This window comes from Canis aureus, chromosome 22, assembly GCF_053574225.1.
Source record: "Canis aureus isolate CA01 chromosome 22, VMU_Caureus_v.1.0, whole genome shotgun sequence".
NCBI lineage: Eukaryota > Metazoa > Chordata > Mammalia > Carnivora > Canidae > Canis > Canis aureus.
Window position 1 is genome coordinate 48,610,253 of NC_135632.1, and position 17,836 is coordinate 48,628,088.

Genomic DNA, 17,836 nt, shown 5'->3' on the forward strand with positions numbered 1-17,836 from the left:
CCCCCCTCCCCCAACAAGCAACCGTTGTCCTAGGCAACGGCCTGCAGAGTCACAAGCAAATGTAAATTTCTGACAGGACTTCCTCAACAGCCCTTTTGACCAACTGTCTGTCCTCTCCCAGAACCTTCCTCTTGTACGCCTAGAGATAAGAATCCTCGTGGAGTTTCCCCAGACCACACTGTTTTGGGTCTGAATTGACCAATTTGGCCTTCACTCAGGAACCCCAAAGCCCACCCCACCCAAGGAGAGTGATACAGTCATGTGTCCCAGGTCCTGTCACTCTCTGCCTGCACTTGCCTTGACCTTCCCAAGTGGCACCTTGACACATACTGTGTACTTCCTCCAGGTCTTGTGAGTAAAAATCCTTGTCTATTTTTATTTCTCTCATAATCTTTAGTTGAACCACAGCAACATCCACACCTTGCATTTCTTCAACAAATGTTAATTTAACAAAGTTCTAACAAAATATATCTTGGACTTCTAGATTAGGAAAAGAAACTAAGAAAGCAAAGGTGTGATGCAAGAAATCAGGGTGGAGGGGAAGACTCCCACGAGTACCATAAAGACATTGTGGGGCAGCTCCTGTGGCTCCGCGGTTTAGCGCCACCTTCGGCCCAGGCCGTGATCCCGGAGACCCGGGTGGAGTCCCATGTCGGGTCCCTGCGTGGAGCCTGCTTCTCCCTCTGCCTCTGTCTCTGCCTCTCTCTGTCTCTCTAGGTCTCTCATGAATAAATAAATAAAATCTTAAAAAAAAAAAAATACTGTGGACCTCTTCAGTGAAACTGTTGAACGTTTTTCTTTAAAACAAACTAACAGGGATCCCTGGGTGGTGCAGCGGTTTGGCGCCTGCCTTTGGCCCAGGGCGCGATCCTGGAGACCCGGGATCGAATCCCACGTCGGGCTCCCGGTGCATGGAGCCTGCTTCTCCCTCTGCCTGTGTCTCTGCCTCTCTCTCTCTCTCTCTGTGACTATCATAAATAAATTTTAAAAAATTAAAAAAAATAAAAAAAATAAATAAAACAAACTAACAAAATCAGTCTTTGTTTTTCCCTGACACTGACACTGAGTCTCATTGAGGCAGAGGCTCAGGTGCGCTCAAGATTCAGCTCCCCCAGGAACCCACTGCCATGGCTGAGGAAGGCATGGCTGCTGGAGCTGTAATGGGTGTTCACACTGCTTTGCAAGACATGCTGAATACCTCCCTCATCCACAGCGGCCTAGCTCATGGAATTTGCTAAGTGGCCAGAGTCTTAGACAAGCTCCAAGCCCATCTCTGTGTACTTGCATCCAACAGTGATGAGCCTATGTATGTCAGGTGGATGGATGCCCTCTGTGCTGAACACCAAATTAAAGCTGATGACAACAAGAAACTAGGAGGATGGGTAGGCCTCTGTAAAGTCAACAGAGAGAAAACTCCATAAAGTGGTTGGTTGCAGTTGCATGGTATTTAAGGCAAAGCAGGCCAAGGATGTCATCGAGGGATACTTCACATGCAAGAAATAAACAAATAAAAAAGCTGATTCTTGTTGAAAAAGAAAAAAAAACAACAAAATCATTTAAAATCTCTAGAAATGGGGACACCTGGGTGGCTCAGTGGTTGAGCATCTGCCTTTGGCTCCCAGAGTCCCAGGATCGAGTCCTACATCAGGATCCCTTCACAGAGCCTGCTTCTCCCTCTTGCCTCTGTCTCTGCCTCTTTGTGTGTCTCTCATGAATAAATAAATAAAATGTTTAAAATAAAATCTCTAGAAATGGTCCTGAGGACATATAGCCTACCAAGAAACATTTAGTTAAACAAACAAACAAACAAAAAAACGAACAAAAATTCGGTGCAAACACTAAGTGTCTATGGTATTTAAGCTGAGACCCATTCCCTCCCTCCCCCAGTCACACTCAGCAAGATGAACACTCAAAACCAGTACAGCCAAGAAAGAACAGATGGCTCCCTCTCCTCCCCCAGCTATTTCCTACATGGGGTATTTCCTATGAGGGGCAGGACATTAGCATTTCTCATCTTGTCCCCATCAATCTGTGGCTGAGGCTCACTTCCTATGAATGTGGCTGAGAAATGAGGGCTCTTTCTTCTGCCCAGATCCCACCTACGGCACTGAGGCTCTACCCTGCGGTGGCTCCACTGAGAATCCACTGGGCTCTGATTGTCCTTGCCTCAGCTCCCCAAGCAGTAGTTCCACGGAAGAGGCAAGCCCAGAAGATGTGATGTTACTGCCCTCTCTACTGAGTGCTCACTTCCTAGGGCAAGAATGTCACTCAGAGAAGCGTGCCAACGCTACCCCACTCTTCAGAGCAACGGCTCAGAGATTTTGCCTAAGGGAAGAGGGATGAAAAATACAGCTCTTAGGGGCTGCCCGGATGGTTCAGCGGTTAGCGCCGCCTTTGGCCCAGGGCGTGATCCCGGAGACCTGGGATCGAGTCCCACATCGGGCTCCCAGTGCATGGAGCCTGCTTCTCCCTCTGCCTGTGTCTCTGCCTCTTTCTGTGTGTGTCTTTATGAATAAATAAATAAAATATTTTAAAAAAAGAAAAATACAGCTCTTATTCTCTTCCCAAAGGAACTGACTTCATTTGCTATCAATGTGGAGACGTTCAAGCCTGAGGTTCTCTCAAAAAACAGAAGAGATTGAGGTGAAACACAAGTGGGAGGAGAATGATACAGGTACAGGCAAAGTATAGGCCAGCTAGAAAACCTGGGAAAGAGAGCGAGGAGCCTGCCTGGGATCAGAACCAACTCAAATACCGCTCTCAAAAAATTATTCCATCGGAGCACCTGGGTGGCTCAGTAAGTTGAGTGCCTGGCTCTTGGTTCCGGCTCAGTCATGATCTCAGGATCTTGAGATCAAGCCCTGCTTCGAGCTCAATGCTCTGAGTGTGAAATCTGCTTGAAGCTCTCTTTCCCTAGCTCATTCTCTCTCTCCCTCCCAAATTAATTAAGTAAAATCTTTCTCTTTTTTTAAGACTATTTATTTATTTATTCATGAGAGACACGGGGAGGGGGGCAGAGTCACAGGCAGAGGGAGAAGCAGGCTCCATGCAGGGAGCCTGAGGTGGGACTCGATCCCGGGACTCCAGGATCAGGCCCTGGGCTAAAGGCGGCACTAAACCACTGAGCCACCCAGGCTGCCCAATAAAATCTTTTTTAAAAAATCTGTTTTGGGGATCCCTGAGTGGTGCAGCGGTTTGGCGCCTGCCTTTGGCCCAGGGCGCGATCCGGGGGACCCAGGATCGAATCCCACGTCGGGCTCCCGGTGCATGGAGCCTGCTTCTCCCTCTGCCTCTCTCTCTCTCTCTCTCTCTCTCTCTGTGTGACTATCATAAATTTAAAAAAAAAAAAAAAATCTGTTTTGTCGGGCAGCCCCGGTGGCGCAGTGGTTTGGCGCCACCTTCAGCCCAGGATGTGATCCTAGAGACCCTGGATCGAGTCCCACGTCAGGCTCTCTGCATGGAGCCTGCTTCTCCCTCTGCCTGTGTCTCTGCCTCTCTCTGTGTATGTGTGTCTCTATGAGTAAATAAATAAAATCTTTAAAAAAAATTAGCGATGCACTATTAAAAAGAAATCTATTTTGTCAAAGGAGACTGAATTGGATTGATTTAATTTGGGGAGCAATTTTTGCACCTGGGCTTTGCTGAAAACAATAGAATAACCAGTGGGCAATTAGTGGAGTCTAACAGGGGTGTGGTCCAAGGAAGAGATACCAAAGAGAGGGGTACCCAAACCTGCACGTCCCAGGGTGACTTCCTGGGAAGGAAGCCTGGACAATCAGGCTTCCCCCAGCCCCAGGCAACATTAGAAGATTACCATAGGGAAAGGGGAGGATGGAGAGAAAATAGACTAGACTAAACCCGGCCAGTCACTAAACAAATAAGGAAATAACAATAACGAGCCCTATAGGAAGGGTTACTACAACATTATTTAAAATGTCGTTTCCTTTTTTTCTTAAGATTTTATTTATTTAGGGACTCCTGGTGGCTCAGCGGTTAGGTGCCTGCCTTCAGCTCAGGGCGTGATCCTGGAGTCCTAGGATCTCTCTCTCTCTGTGTGTCTCTCACAAATAAGTAAAATCTTTTTTTAAAAAAATATTTTATTATTTATTCATGAGCTATACAGAGAGAGAGGCAGAGACAGAAATATAGGAAGAGGGAGAAGCAGGTGCCATTCAGGGAGCCCCATGCGGGACTCGATCTGGGACCCAAGGATCACACCCTGAGTGGAAGGCAGACCCTCAACCACTGAGTTACCCAGGTGCCCCTAAAATGTCCACTTTCTGACAAAAAAAAAAAAAATTATGGGACACGCAAAGAAAGTATTGAATATTGAAAAAAAATTAAAACAAAAACAAAAACAGGCCATAGATACTGCAAGTGAGAGCAACCAGATGTCAGATTTAACAACAAAATGTTCCAAGTAGCCATTTGTTTAATATTGGTCCAGCCTATAGATAGTGAAGTTATTGGCTAGAAATTCTTAGGGGCGCTCCCCATTTCTCCAGTGTTGAGGCCAGACCAGCCCATGTGGTTCTTCTGATTGCAAGATGCACCTTAGGCAACAACCATCAGGAAACTTTGAAAAAACCCAAGGTTTATTACTCACAAGTCCTAGAGGATACGTGGCACATCCAGGGCCATACAGTGAGATCGGGTACAGACAGAGAGAGCATAGGCCTGGGGTTTTGCCTTTACTGTGGTCAGGGGAGGGTTGCCTAAGGTTTTTCAGGTTCACTCTTTATTGGTGAATTTAAAACATAAAAAGTAGAAACTAAAGTGTGTGAAGAGAAAAACATGGCCACTCAAATACCAGCAAACTAAATGAAGCAACTCAAAAATGATGCACCATGATCAAGAAAGATTTATCCTAGGAATGCAAGTTTGGCTTAACATCTGAAAAATAATTATTTTAATGCATCATATCACTAAAGTGAAAAAAGAATCCCATGATCATCTCAATAGACACAAAAAAGCATTTGATAAAATTCAATACCTTTGGCAGCCCTGGTGGCTCAGCGGTTTAGTGCCGCTTTCAGCCCAGGGCATGATCCTGGAGTCCCAGGATCGAGTCCCACATCAGGCTCCCTGCATGGAGCCTGCTTCTCCCTCTGCCCGTGTCTCTGCCTCTCTCTCTGTCTCTGTGTCCCTCATGAATAAATAAATAAAATCTTCTTAAAAATAAGATAAAATTCAACACCTTGTCATTAAAAAAAACATAAACACTCAACAAACTTCAACAAGAAGGGAACCTGACAAAAGAGCATCTATAAGAAACTCACAACTCACATATTTAATGGTGAAATACTTGATGTTTTCCCCCCTTAAATCAGGAATAAAACAAGGATGTCCACCTTTGCTATTCCTGTTCAAAGTTGTAATAGAAGTTCTAGTCAGGGAAACTAGGCAAGGATAAAAAAAAGCATCCAGATTGGAAAATAAATAAAATTAATAAAAATAAAATATTAAATATTTTTTAAACTTAAAAAAGAAATTAAAATGGGAAAAGAGGAGCACCTGGCTGGTTTAATTGGTGGGACATGTAACTCTTGATGTTAGAACCCCACGTTGGTTGGGATGCCCAGGTGGCTCACTCAGTGGTTGAGTGTGTCTGCCTTTGGCTCAGGTCATGATCCCAGGGTCCTGAGATCGAGTCCTGCATCGGGCTCCCCTCAGGGAGCCAGCTTCTCCCTCTGCCTATGTCTCTGCCTCTCTGTGTCTCTCATGCATAAATAAATAAAATCTTAAAAAAAAAAAAAAAAGAACCCTATGTTGGGTGTGGAGATTGCTTGAAAAAAAAAAAAAAGATAAGATAAATTAAAACAGGCGAAGTTGCTTTAGTTATAATAGCTCTAAAGTGGAAATAACCCCAATGGCCATTACTTGATAAATTAATAAATGAAATGTGGTATTTACAAACAATGGAATATTTGTCAGCCATGAAAAGGAATGGAGTGCTTTTTTTTTTAATTTTTATTTATTTATGATAGTCACAGAGAGAGAGAGAGAGGCAGAGACACAGGCAGAGGGAGAAGCAGGCTCCATGCACCGGGAGCCCGACATGGGATTCGATCCCGGGTCTCCAGGATCGCACCCTGGGCCAAAGGCAGGCGCCAAACCGCTGCACCACCCAGGGATCCCCTGAATGGAGTGCTTTTATATGGATTCTATAACACAGATGAACCTTGAAAACATTATGCTAAGTGAAAACAGCCAGTCACAGAAAGCATTGTATGGTTCTCTTTGGGCAAGATGTCCAGAATAGGCACATCCTCAAATAGTTGATCTGGGACAGAAAGCAGATTAGTGATTGCCAGGAGCCAGGTCATGGAAGGAGTAAGAAAGAACTAGCAATGGGTGGTTTCTTTGGGGAAAGACGAAATGTTCTGGAATTAGGTAGTGGTGATGGTGGCACAACTTGGTAAGATACTAAAACCCACCAAACTTTACACTTTAAGTGGGTGAATTTAATGGTATATGAATGATATCTCAAATAGCTATTTCTTTTAAAAAAGAAGCAAAGATAAACAAAGAAATTGATGAACATGAGGATGTATCTAAAAACAAACACAACAACAGCCAAGTAAGGGATTAAAAGCATGGAAGAATTATAATAGCAAACAATCACTGGGGTTGTGTGCTTCCACAGGCACACATGGAATAATTTTAATTTCAAAAAGGTTAAGGACTGCAGTTGATTAAAACATATTGAATATATAAAAAGTCATGAGTTCAGAATAATTTTTTTTTTTCAGAATAATTTTTTAGAAAGGAAATAGTCCTAGAGATAGCCAGGCCATCAATTTATTCCTCTGAAAATTGTTAATTAGAACTAAACATTCCTGCTTTTCTAATATAAATAGAATTTCAGTATAGCCTAATATCCCCATGGATAAGGGAAAGAGTTTCAGTACAGAAGAATTCTGGCTAGGGCTGGGATGAGGGTAAGGTGAGTCAATTGCCTAGAGTGAAAAATTCAAGGAGGCACTCACCTAGCCCTGATTCTAGTTAAATGCAGGAGTGTCCAAATTAGGAAATTGTTTCAACCATTAGTGAAGTAACTGATTCAGGCACTAGTCATTAATACTGCCAAAACAGCTACAAGAAAAGCTGATAGGAAATGTATAAAAATCAGGTTGTCAAAAAAAAAAAATCAGGTTGTCACCATCCAAACCCAATGATCAATCTTTTTTTTTTTTTTAAAGATTTTATTTATTTATTCAAGAGAAACACAGAGAGAGAGAGAGAGAGAGGCAGAGACATAGGTAGAAGGAGAAGCAGGCTCTATGCAGGGAGCCTGACATGGGACTTGATCCCGGGTCTCCAGGATCAGGCCCCTGAGCTGAAGGCAGACCCTAAACCGCTGGGCCACCCAGGCTGCCCCCAATGATCAATCTTAATGTCACAAAAAGTGGGGGAACCAACAGTACATGCCTTCTGATGTGGTTACAGAAATTACATAGTAGCACCACTTAGTAAGGATCCTCAGGAAAAAATTTTGAATCATAATGCAATCAAACTGAGGCACCTGGCTGGCTCAGTCAGTGGAACATGTGACTCTTGATCTCGGGGATGTGAGTTCGAGCTCCACATTGGGTATAGAGATTACTTTAAAATCTTTTGGGGCAGCTCGGGTGGCTCGGCGGTTTAGCGCCGCCTTCAGCCCAGGGCCTGATCCTGGAGACCTGGGATTGAGTCCCACATGGGGCTCCCTGCATGGAGCCTGCTTCTCCCTCTGCCTGTGTCTCTGTCTCTGTGTGTGTGTGTGTGTGTGTGTCTCATGAATAAATAAATAAAATCTTTAAAAAAATAAAATAAAATATTTTAAAAATAATAATAATAATTCAATCAAACCTTTAAAACTGACCCCTAGTCCACAGGAAATATTGAGCATGAAGGATGCAGTCCACAAGGAAGCAATATACAAGATCTCAAAAGAGGGATTTTATATTAGACTCTAATTTCATCAGCAAGTCAATGAAAGGAAAAATAAAAGGGGAGGGGACTGTTCTAGATTAAGAGAAACTTAAGACTTAAAAGACTTATAAGAAACACAAGAGTCGTAACAACCAAATAAAACGGATCCTGTTTGATCTTGAGTCTAAACAGAAATTACAAAAAGAATTTTTTATGCAATCGAGGAAATTTGAGTATGGCTTGGTAATTGAATGATATTAAATAATTATTTGCATTTTGTTAGATGTGATAATGGCATTGCAGCCATGCAAGGAAATATTTGGAGGTTCCTTTTTGAGTTGCATACTGAAGTGTTTAGAGGCGAACGGTACAATGTCTGGGATTTGCTTTAAAATACCCAGCAAAAAACCTAACAAGGGGGAAGAGATACATGAAACAAGTTTAGAGTTAAATGAAGCTAGGGGATGGACACATGAGATTTGTTATACTTTCTGGTTTGGGGCATATTTGGAAAGTTTCACAATAAGAATTCCAAAAATATGGGTACACCATTATTCAGCTATATCCCACTGTATAGTATGTATCTTAGAGAAACTCTTATAACTGTGCACCATGTTCAAGAGTGAGTTGTGCTTTGTAAAATGAAAATCAGAGATGAGTTCAATGTCTGTGAATAAAAGAAGAGATAAATAGAGGTAAATATATCAGCAGCCATACCCCATTCTCCTAGTTAACAAACTCCTGATTTTATTTATTCCCCCATAGAAATATTTTGTGAATGCAGTGTGATGAATCCAAGGCATGTGTTGGAATCTCATTTCTTAGCACTGATTGATGCAGTGGCAGGCAGGCAACAAGTTTGCCAATGAGAACCAAGGGAAATGTTGGTGAGAGTCTAGTGAGTTCCACCATACTTCCTTGATTCCAAGGCACACAATCTTTCTTTCATTTCTGAAATTGGCAGGCTTCTCACAATTGATAGCATCTCACAAGCAACGTCGTTGGACTGCTGGTGTAGTGTGTCTGTCAACCCTGTGTATACACAAACATAATCTGAAAACCCACCCCTTGTGACTATCTTTTGGTGAGATCCAGAAAGTACTAGAATTACAACATGCAGAATGGGTCTTCTTGAGAAAACAGTGGCACACTTTGAGGAGATGCTGCACTGCCAATGTTCCTTGTGGCACAGGGGGTAACATTTGGGGGGGAAACACGGACACGGAAGGCATCAACTTGAAAAGTGATTTAGGGTAGAACTAAGGTGAGAAGACATTCTGAAAATACCTTTAACCAATTTATTTCATTTCTATTTTCCTATCTTGTTTACTCAAGAATAATATATAATTTTAAAACTTTTATGTCTAAGTTTAAAAAGGCTATTTTTAAGGGCGTAAAACAAAAATTCTAAGGGATAAGGAAGTGTCAGTTTCAGTGTTGGAATTGGGGTTTTTAGTAGTTAAAAAAATGTGAGCTGTACAATTGATGGAATATGACACCTATCTGTAACGAAAAAAGGCTAGAAAAGGAAAGTTTTTCTTTTCTCCCCTTCCTCCCTTTCCTTTGGATACTGTCAGGCAATGGCACAGCTATGGCAGTTATCTTGGGACCACCAGGAGAAGACAAAAGGATCCCAGGGATGCCAAATTGAATCCTGACATCGGGGAATCTCTAATCTAAAATAGAACATCCAAGGGGTGGTGACTGGAAATAAAGTCCCCGGATCTTCCGCCCCACAAAAAATAAATAAATAAATAAATAAATAAATAAATAAATAAATAAATAAATATAAAATAATAAAATAAAATAAAATAAAATAAAATAAAATAAAATAAAATAATAAAATAAAATAAAATAAAATAAAATAAAATAAAATAAAATAAAATAGAACATCCTGGGCAGTCCGGGTGGCTCAGCGGTTTAGCGCCACCTTCAGCCCAGGGACGATCCTGGAGACCTGGGATCGAGTCTCATGTCGGGCCCCCTGCATGGAGCCTGCTTCTCCCTCTGCCTGTGTCTCTCTCTCTCTCTCTCTCTCTGTGTCTCTCATGAATAAATAAATAAAATCTTTTTAAAACTAAAATAAAATAAATAAAATAAAATGGAACATCCTACTTCTAGATTTCCATCAAGGTGATAATTAATGTCTATATTACTTATAAGACTTTTACTTAGGGAGTGCCTGGGTGGCTTGGTCAGTTAAGTGTCTGCCTTCATCTCAGGTCTTAATCCCAGGGTCTTGGGATCAAGCCATGTTGGGCCCACTTCTCAGCTAAGAGTCTGCTTCTCCCTCTCTCTCTGCCCTTCCTCACCACTCATGCTATCTCTCTCTGATATAAGTAAATAAATAAAATCTTTAAAAAAAAGAAAAGACTTACTGAGGAATCATGCTACAAAAGTATACTGAAGTGATAATCATTTAAGAGAATATTGAACCTTTAAAATACACTATATAGTTTAATATAAATATATATTTTAACATGTTTTATATAAATATAAACTTTTATATGAATACTATGTATTTTATAAGTATATATTTCAATATCAAAAATACAAAGTTGGGTTAAAAAAGGCAAGTTTCAGAATAATATCATCTGTGCAATACTTACGTAAAATTGAATGAATGTATTATTTAAATGTATTAAACGTGGGCTAGAAGGATACATACTATCTTTAGCATAGTGGATATCACTGGGAAGGGAGTAAAGGAAATGCAATCAGGAAGGTAATATAAACCAGGACTCATCTGTACCAATAATGATTTGCATATTTTTCTTTTCTTTTTTTTAAGGATTTTATTTATTTATTCATGAGAGATACAGAGAGAGAGAGAGAGTCAGAGACACAGGCAGAGGGAGAAGCAGGCTCCATGCAGGGAGCCTGATGTGGGACTCGATTCCAGGTCTCCAGGATCACACCCTGGGCTGAAGGCAGCGCTAAATCACTTTGCCACTGGGGCTGCCCTGATTTGCATAGTTTACAAAAGACTATCCAAACCAAATGTGGCCAATATTAACTTTGTTGATTCTGAGTGGTAAATAAATTTGTCATATTCTTCATTTTTTGTGTTCTGAAATATCTCATAATTACAATGATGATGATGATGATAGAACCGTAGTTAATTTTCCCATGTTTATAATTGAAATAATCTCAAAATCATATTTTAGAGTCTAATAAAAGTATATTTAATATAGTACATTTTTTTCTTCACTTTTAAATTAGAAATGTCCACTGGAGATGGTACCAAAGAGTCACAAGAACACTAGGCTATGTGATAGAATTTTTTTTTTTATCTTTTTTTTTTTAAGATTTTATTTATTTATTCATGAGAGACACAGAGAGAGAAGCAGAGATATAGGCAAGGGTAGAAACAGGCTCCATGCAGGGAGCCCGATGTGGAACTCAATCCCAGGACCCCACGATCATGCCCTGAACCAAAGGCCGACACTCAACCGCTGAGCCACCCAGGCATCCCTAGAATAATTACTTTAAGGATACTATATATAATTATGAAAATCCCATGTAGGGATCCCTGTGTGGCGCAGCGGTTTGGCGCCTGCCTTTGGCCCAGGGCGTGATCCTGGAGACCAGGGATCGAATCCCACGTCGGGCTCCCGGTGCATGGAGCCTGCTTCTCCCTCTGCCTGTGTCTCTGCCCCTCTCTCTCTGTGTGACTATCATAAATAAATAAAAATTAAAAAAAAAAAAAAGAAAGAAAACCCCATGTATAACGTTAGGACTTCTATCAACAATATCTTTTATTTGCATATTAATGGTTCAGAAACAATGATAAAGACACAAACCTAAATGCTAACAGACTTTTTTGGACACCTCCAGAAGGAATAAAAAATCTCCTTCAGGAGGGCTTGGGATAAGAAGAGACTACCTGACTCAATATGTTGTTTCTAGATCTTTTGCCAAAGGATTTATATTGGTCAGGGCCTAACCAGGAAAATAGAAACCACTCTAGGCATTTAAAACGGGAGAAAACCCCAGAGGGAACCTATTATAGGGAATTGGATGGAGGAGCTGAGGAACCTGGCAAGGCAGTTGAGGCAACCTAGCCCTTACCAAGAGCAGGACACCACTACTGCCTCCTCTGGGGGCACAGGGAGGAAAGAAAGGAAGCCAGAGGTGTTCATGGAGCCCAAGGGCTGGGTTCATTGAGCAAAATCGAACTACCCTGAGCCTGTTGAGGGATGAAGTCTTCACCAGAAAGACTACCTGAGGCAGAGAAGGAAGAGGAGAAACACTCTGGTTTCCCCCTTCCTCTTGCCTTCTGATTTCCAATAATACCTCCCACGGCTGGACTTAGCCAGAAGTCATCTGACCTGGGAGCCTGGGAAACAACCTGTTGGAGTCAGCCCAGTGATACAGAGCAGAGCAGAACAGGGCAAGGACAAAAATGAGACCTGAGGACAGAGAGGATCCATCCCACTGGTTGTAACCTTAATTAGTTATAGTTAAATTTTCTTGTTTCTTATATTTATTTTTAAAATGGTTCTCAACTCCTATGTACCTAGAGTTGTCAGATTTAGGGAATGGGAGAGAGAGACACAGGATGACAGTTAAATAGGAATTTCAGATAAACAATTCAATATTTGAAATATATTTATAACAAAAAATTTTTAGTATTTATCTGAAATTCAAACTTAACTGGGCGTCCTGTGCTTAAAATTTTATCTTACACACTGTATACCATATACCAAGTATAACTCCAAATGAAGTTTGGAGTTATTTCGTTGTTCTTGTTTTAAAAACAAAACTAACTTATACACCCAACTGTACAAAAAACAGAACTTATCCTAATTTGTACATCTGTAAGATAGCAGGAAACACTATTTCGCAAAATTGGATAATGTCCTTGTGTTCCAAGCAATCTGGTGACATAACCTTTGGATATGGCACCAGACATAGGGTAAAGCAAGTGAGTCACTGACCTTGGGAGCAAAATTTAATGGGATGCCAAAAAACTTAGTAAGCAATCAAGATAAATAATGTATTGATACAATTTTTTGATACAATATTTTTAAATAAAAATGAATACAAAAAATTCACCAGGACCAAAATATCAAAAATTTTAGTATGAGAGGACCATTAACATTGCTGTGTTGAGACATATTGAAACCCAAGGCAAAAAGAAAAATCAATAATACCAATCCTGCCTTTACTTAAAATATTGATATACTGCTCATCATGTATACATTAATACCTAATTTTTAAAAATATTGCCTTAAAATATGATTTGTCTTGATTACTGAATTTTTTGGCACTTCCTTAAATTTTTGCACCTGAAGTGAGAGTTCAGCACTGTTTGGATTCATTTTAGGGTCCTATAAAATACACCAGATTTGGGTCAAATGATTCTTGGCATACTTTAAGTATGTGCCATAGAAACTTGATTTGAATAGACAGTGAAGGAAAAGTGAAGCTGATGGACATCTGGGTGGCTCAGCGGTTGAGCGTCTGCCTTTGGCTCAGAGCATGATCCCAGGATCCGGGATCGAGTCCCACATCAGGCTCCCTGCATGGAGCCTGCTTCTCCCTCTGCCTGTGTCTCTGCCTCTCTCTTTGTGTCTCTCATGAATAAATAAATAAAATATTAAAAAAAAAAAAAAAGAAAGTTTCAAGAAGGCTTCATTCTTGGGGCACCTGGGTGGCTCAGTCATTTGAATATCCAACTCTTGGTTTCAGCTCAGGTCATGATCTCAGCGTCCTGGGATTGAGCCTGGTGTCAGGCTCCAAGCTCAATGCTGAATCTGCTTGGGATTCTCTCCATTTCTTCCTCCCTCCCTCTCTGGCCCTCTCCTGGCTCTTGTGCACATGCTCTCACACACTCTCTCTCTCACTCTTTCTCAAATATATATTAATTAAATCTTAAAAACAAAAAGAAGAAGGCTTCATTTTTATGTCTGGAACCTTGGTGCAGGCTATCAGTTGGGGCATCTTGGGTCTCCTTCATATGGTCTCTCTTCAGCAGGACAGCCTGAGCTTCCTTACACCTCGGTGGCTGAGAACAAAAGAAGAAAAGTGGAAGTTGCCATAAAGTTGAAGGACTAGGCCCAAAACTGGCTCAACATCACTTCTGTGTTCTGTTGGTCAGAGCAAGTCACAGCTCAATTTCAAAGGGAGAGGAAGAGTAGCATATGCATATTGGGACAGGAGTAACTGCTGACAACTATCCTTGGAGACAGTCTCACACAAGTGATGAGGACCACATCCAGTCTAAGGCACTGTTAACTGACTGGAGGGAAAGTGCAGCGCCAAGGTTGGTGACAGAACAAAGTCCCACTGAGATTTTCCACCTCCTACTTCTTTTTTTTTTTTTTTTTTTTTAAGATTTTATTTTTTGGGATGCATGGGTGGCTCAATGGTTGAGTATCTGCCTTCGGCTCAGGTCATGATCCTGGGGTCCTGGAATTGAGTCCCGTATCAGGCTCCTTGCTGGGAGCCTGCTTCTCCCTCTGCCTATGTCTCTGCTTCTCTGTGTCTTTCATGAATAAATAAATAAAATCTTTTAAAAAATTATTTTTTAATAATTTTACACAATGTGGGGAAAAAATAAAAATAAAAATAAAATAAAATAAAATAAAATAAATAACACAATGTGGGGCACAAACCCACAATCTCAAGATCAGGAGCCTCATGCTTTACTGTCTGAGTCAGCTCGGTGCCCCTCACTTCTGATTTGACTTCTTTCCATCATTGATATCACCCTATATGTGAATAAGGGATAACTGCCAATACTGAGAGGTGAGAAAAGAGACCCAACATATCTTCAGTGTAGGCAAATTGTATAAACTCCAAAGCTGAATGTAGTGGTTAAGATAATAGTCTCTTACTCATCTTGTGACTTGGGAAAGTGAGTTAACAACTATACCTCAGTTTTGTATTCTTTTTTTTTAAAGATTTTATTTATTTATTCATAGAGACACAGAGAGAGAGAGAGAGGCAGAGGGAGAAGCAGGCTCCATGCACCGGGAGCCCGACATGGGACTCGATCCAGGGTCTCCAGGATCACGCCCTGGGCTGCAGGCGGCGCTAAACCGCTGCGCCACCGGGGCTGCCCAATGCCTCAGTTTTCTTATCTATGAAAGGAGAAAGAACAAGAAAGTGACCACATGTGAGAAAGTGAAAAATGACTGCTGACATCTAGGCCTTACTAAGAAAATAAAAACAATCCTTCAGAGCAGAATGTTTCCAAATGGACACAAACAACAATCACAGAATATGAGCAATGTTCAAAGAACTTTACATCATGACTGTGTTTGGAATAAGACAAAAACAAAGACCTCCACAACCATAAAAATGAGGGAACACCCCCTTCTTCTAACATGAGTGATGCTGCCCCTTGTCCAATGACAACTCGAGCCTTGCTTTAATCCTCCTGTCTCCTAGATAAAAATTAAGACAATCACTAAATTGCCTATTTCCTGAGTGAATCAAATTCTAAATTGCAAGTAAAGCAAGTAAAATATTAAAAAAAATAAAAAGAAGATACTTTAAAAAAGATTTTTATAAAATCTTTAAAAAGAAGATACTTAAAAAAAGATTTTAAAAAAGATTTTGTTGGGCAGCCCCGGTGGCGCAGCGGTTTAGTGCCGCCTGCAGCCCAGGGTGTGATCCTGGAGACCCAGGATCGAGTCCCACGTCGGGCTCTCTGTGTGGATCCTGCTTCTCCCTCTGCCTGTATCTCTGCCTCTCTCTCTGTGTGTCTCTATGAATAAATAAATAAAATCTTAAAAAAAAAAAAGATTTTGTTTATTCATGAAAGACACAGAGAAAGAGAGGCAGAGAGCCCCTTGTGGGACTCGATCCCAGGAACTGAGCCGAAGGCAGACACTCAGGGACTGAGCTACCCAGGCATTCCAGCAAATAAAATCTTTAAAAAAATCATCTAGCATAAATCCAAATTATTTAAGAGGTTCCTCCTAATTCCCTTTTATTGAGAGACTCCTTCCTTAAGCAAGATCATTAAGCACTTCAGGCATCTTTTTATGTGAACTCCAACATGTTTAGAAGAAAGAATCTCCTCCGTCCTTCAAAGATCTTCTAGCTGGACTAAGAATCAAACTGAGATGAGCCACATTAATGGGGAAAAAATAAACTTTAATAGCATCCATATGATGAATCCACACAGACATGGAAATTCCAACAACTGTAACATGAGGCTTATATGAGCTAAGGAAAGGATAGGAGTCTGAGGATACAAAGAGGAAAAAAATCATTAGCAGGAAGCTGAGAGATGTTTCGAAAATAAAGTTTTTCCCATGCCAAAGTGACCTATCTTGGGAGAGCTTACCCTTGAGCCCCTACAAACATAATCATCAAAAGACATACTAGAATATTCATATTGGCCTTAACCAATATAGACAAAATACCCCAATACTCAACAATAAAATGAGCTCATAAATTACAGCATAATTCACATAATGGAACATTACATGACAATGAGAAATGAACTGCAAACTCAACATCATGGATGAATCTCATAATGTTGAACAAAAGAAGCTAGGCTCTAAAGAAAATACACTATATGGGTGCACCTGGGTGGCTCAGTCAGTTTAGTGTCCAATTCTTGATCTCAGCTCAGGTTTGTGGGATCAAGCCCTGCATTAGCTTCATGCTCAGTGGAGAGCCTGCTTGTGATTCTCTCCCTCTCCCTCTGTCCTTCCCCACACTTCCATGTGCTTTTTCACTCTAAAATCAATAAATCTTTAAAATATATAAATATATGCTGTATGATCCATTTATATTAAATTTGAAACAGGTGAAACTAATCCGTGGTGTTAGCCATCATCACAGTGATTACCCTTGTAAAGAAGTGGGAGGAGGCATGGGGGGGCGCCTGTAGATGCAGGTGGTTTGTTGTCCTTTCTCTGGGTGTTAGTTTTATGGTTATGTTGAAAATTCAATAAACTGTACTTACAATTTGTGCACTTTTCTATGTGTACGTTAATGTGAATAAAAAAGTTTTTTGAGGGCAGCCCGAGTGGCTCAGCAGTTTAGCGCCACCTTCAGATCCAGGGCGTGATCCTGGAGACCCAGGATCAAGTCCCACGTCAGGCTCCCTGCACGGAGCCTGCTTCTCCCTCTACCTGCCTCTCTCTCTCTCTCTCTGTCTCATGAATAAATAAAATCTTTTAAAAAATTAAAATTAAAAAAAGGTTTTTGAAAAGTGGGCAACCACTTTAAAGGGACATAGGAGCTTACCTGAAAAAGCCCCCAATTAACAAAGCTCTAAACAATTTCAGCAACAAAATAACTTAATATTGGGTTGTCAACAGAATCATGAGTCTATACTCATAAAATTTATGATTTAACAAGTAACTAAATCAGGGATGAGACAAATCTCCCTTAGGGAAGACACACATATTCCTTACAGCAGGAGGTAGAGTTTATTTATTTTTTAAATATTTTATTTATTTATTCATGAAAGACACAGAAAGAGGCAGAGACACAGGCATGGGGAGAAGCAGGCTCCTCACGCAGAGCCTGATGCAGGACTCCATCCCAGGACCCCAGGATCACACCCTAAGCCAAAGGCAGATGCTCAACCACTGAGCCACCCAGGTGCCCCAGGAGATAGAGTTTAAAACATCCTCCACTCTCCAACCTGAGTGTGAACTGCACTTACTGACTCACTTCCAAAGAGTAGTGTGGAGATAACTTTATATTGGAGAAGCCTGGCAGACACTACCTGAGCCAGGTAAGCAAAGTTAACATCATCGTTTGCTAGCATGTACGCTTCATTTGATGTGATGAGAATGGCAAGTCAGTTTTGTTGTTTTCCTCCTAAAAACCCACAGTCCTGGTATAACTGGAACTGAACTCAAGGTTGTGCTGTGCTTTGGGTGCATCAAACTAAATATCACCTAAAGAAGTTGTTGAAAGCAAAGAACTTTTTATTACTTGTTACATA

General features: G+C 41.0%; 1 pseudogene; it reads left to right on the forward strand.

Moving 5' to 3' along the window:
• Nucleotides 1–1,127: 1,127 nt before the first annotated feature.
• LOC144294391 (small ribosomal subunit protein eS12 pseudogene) lies at nucleotides 1,128–1,503 on the forward strand (annotated as a pseudogene).
• Nucleotides 1,504–17,836: the final 16,333 nt, after the last annotated feature.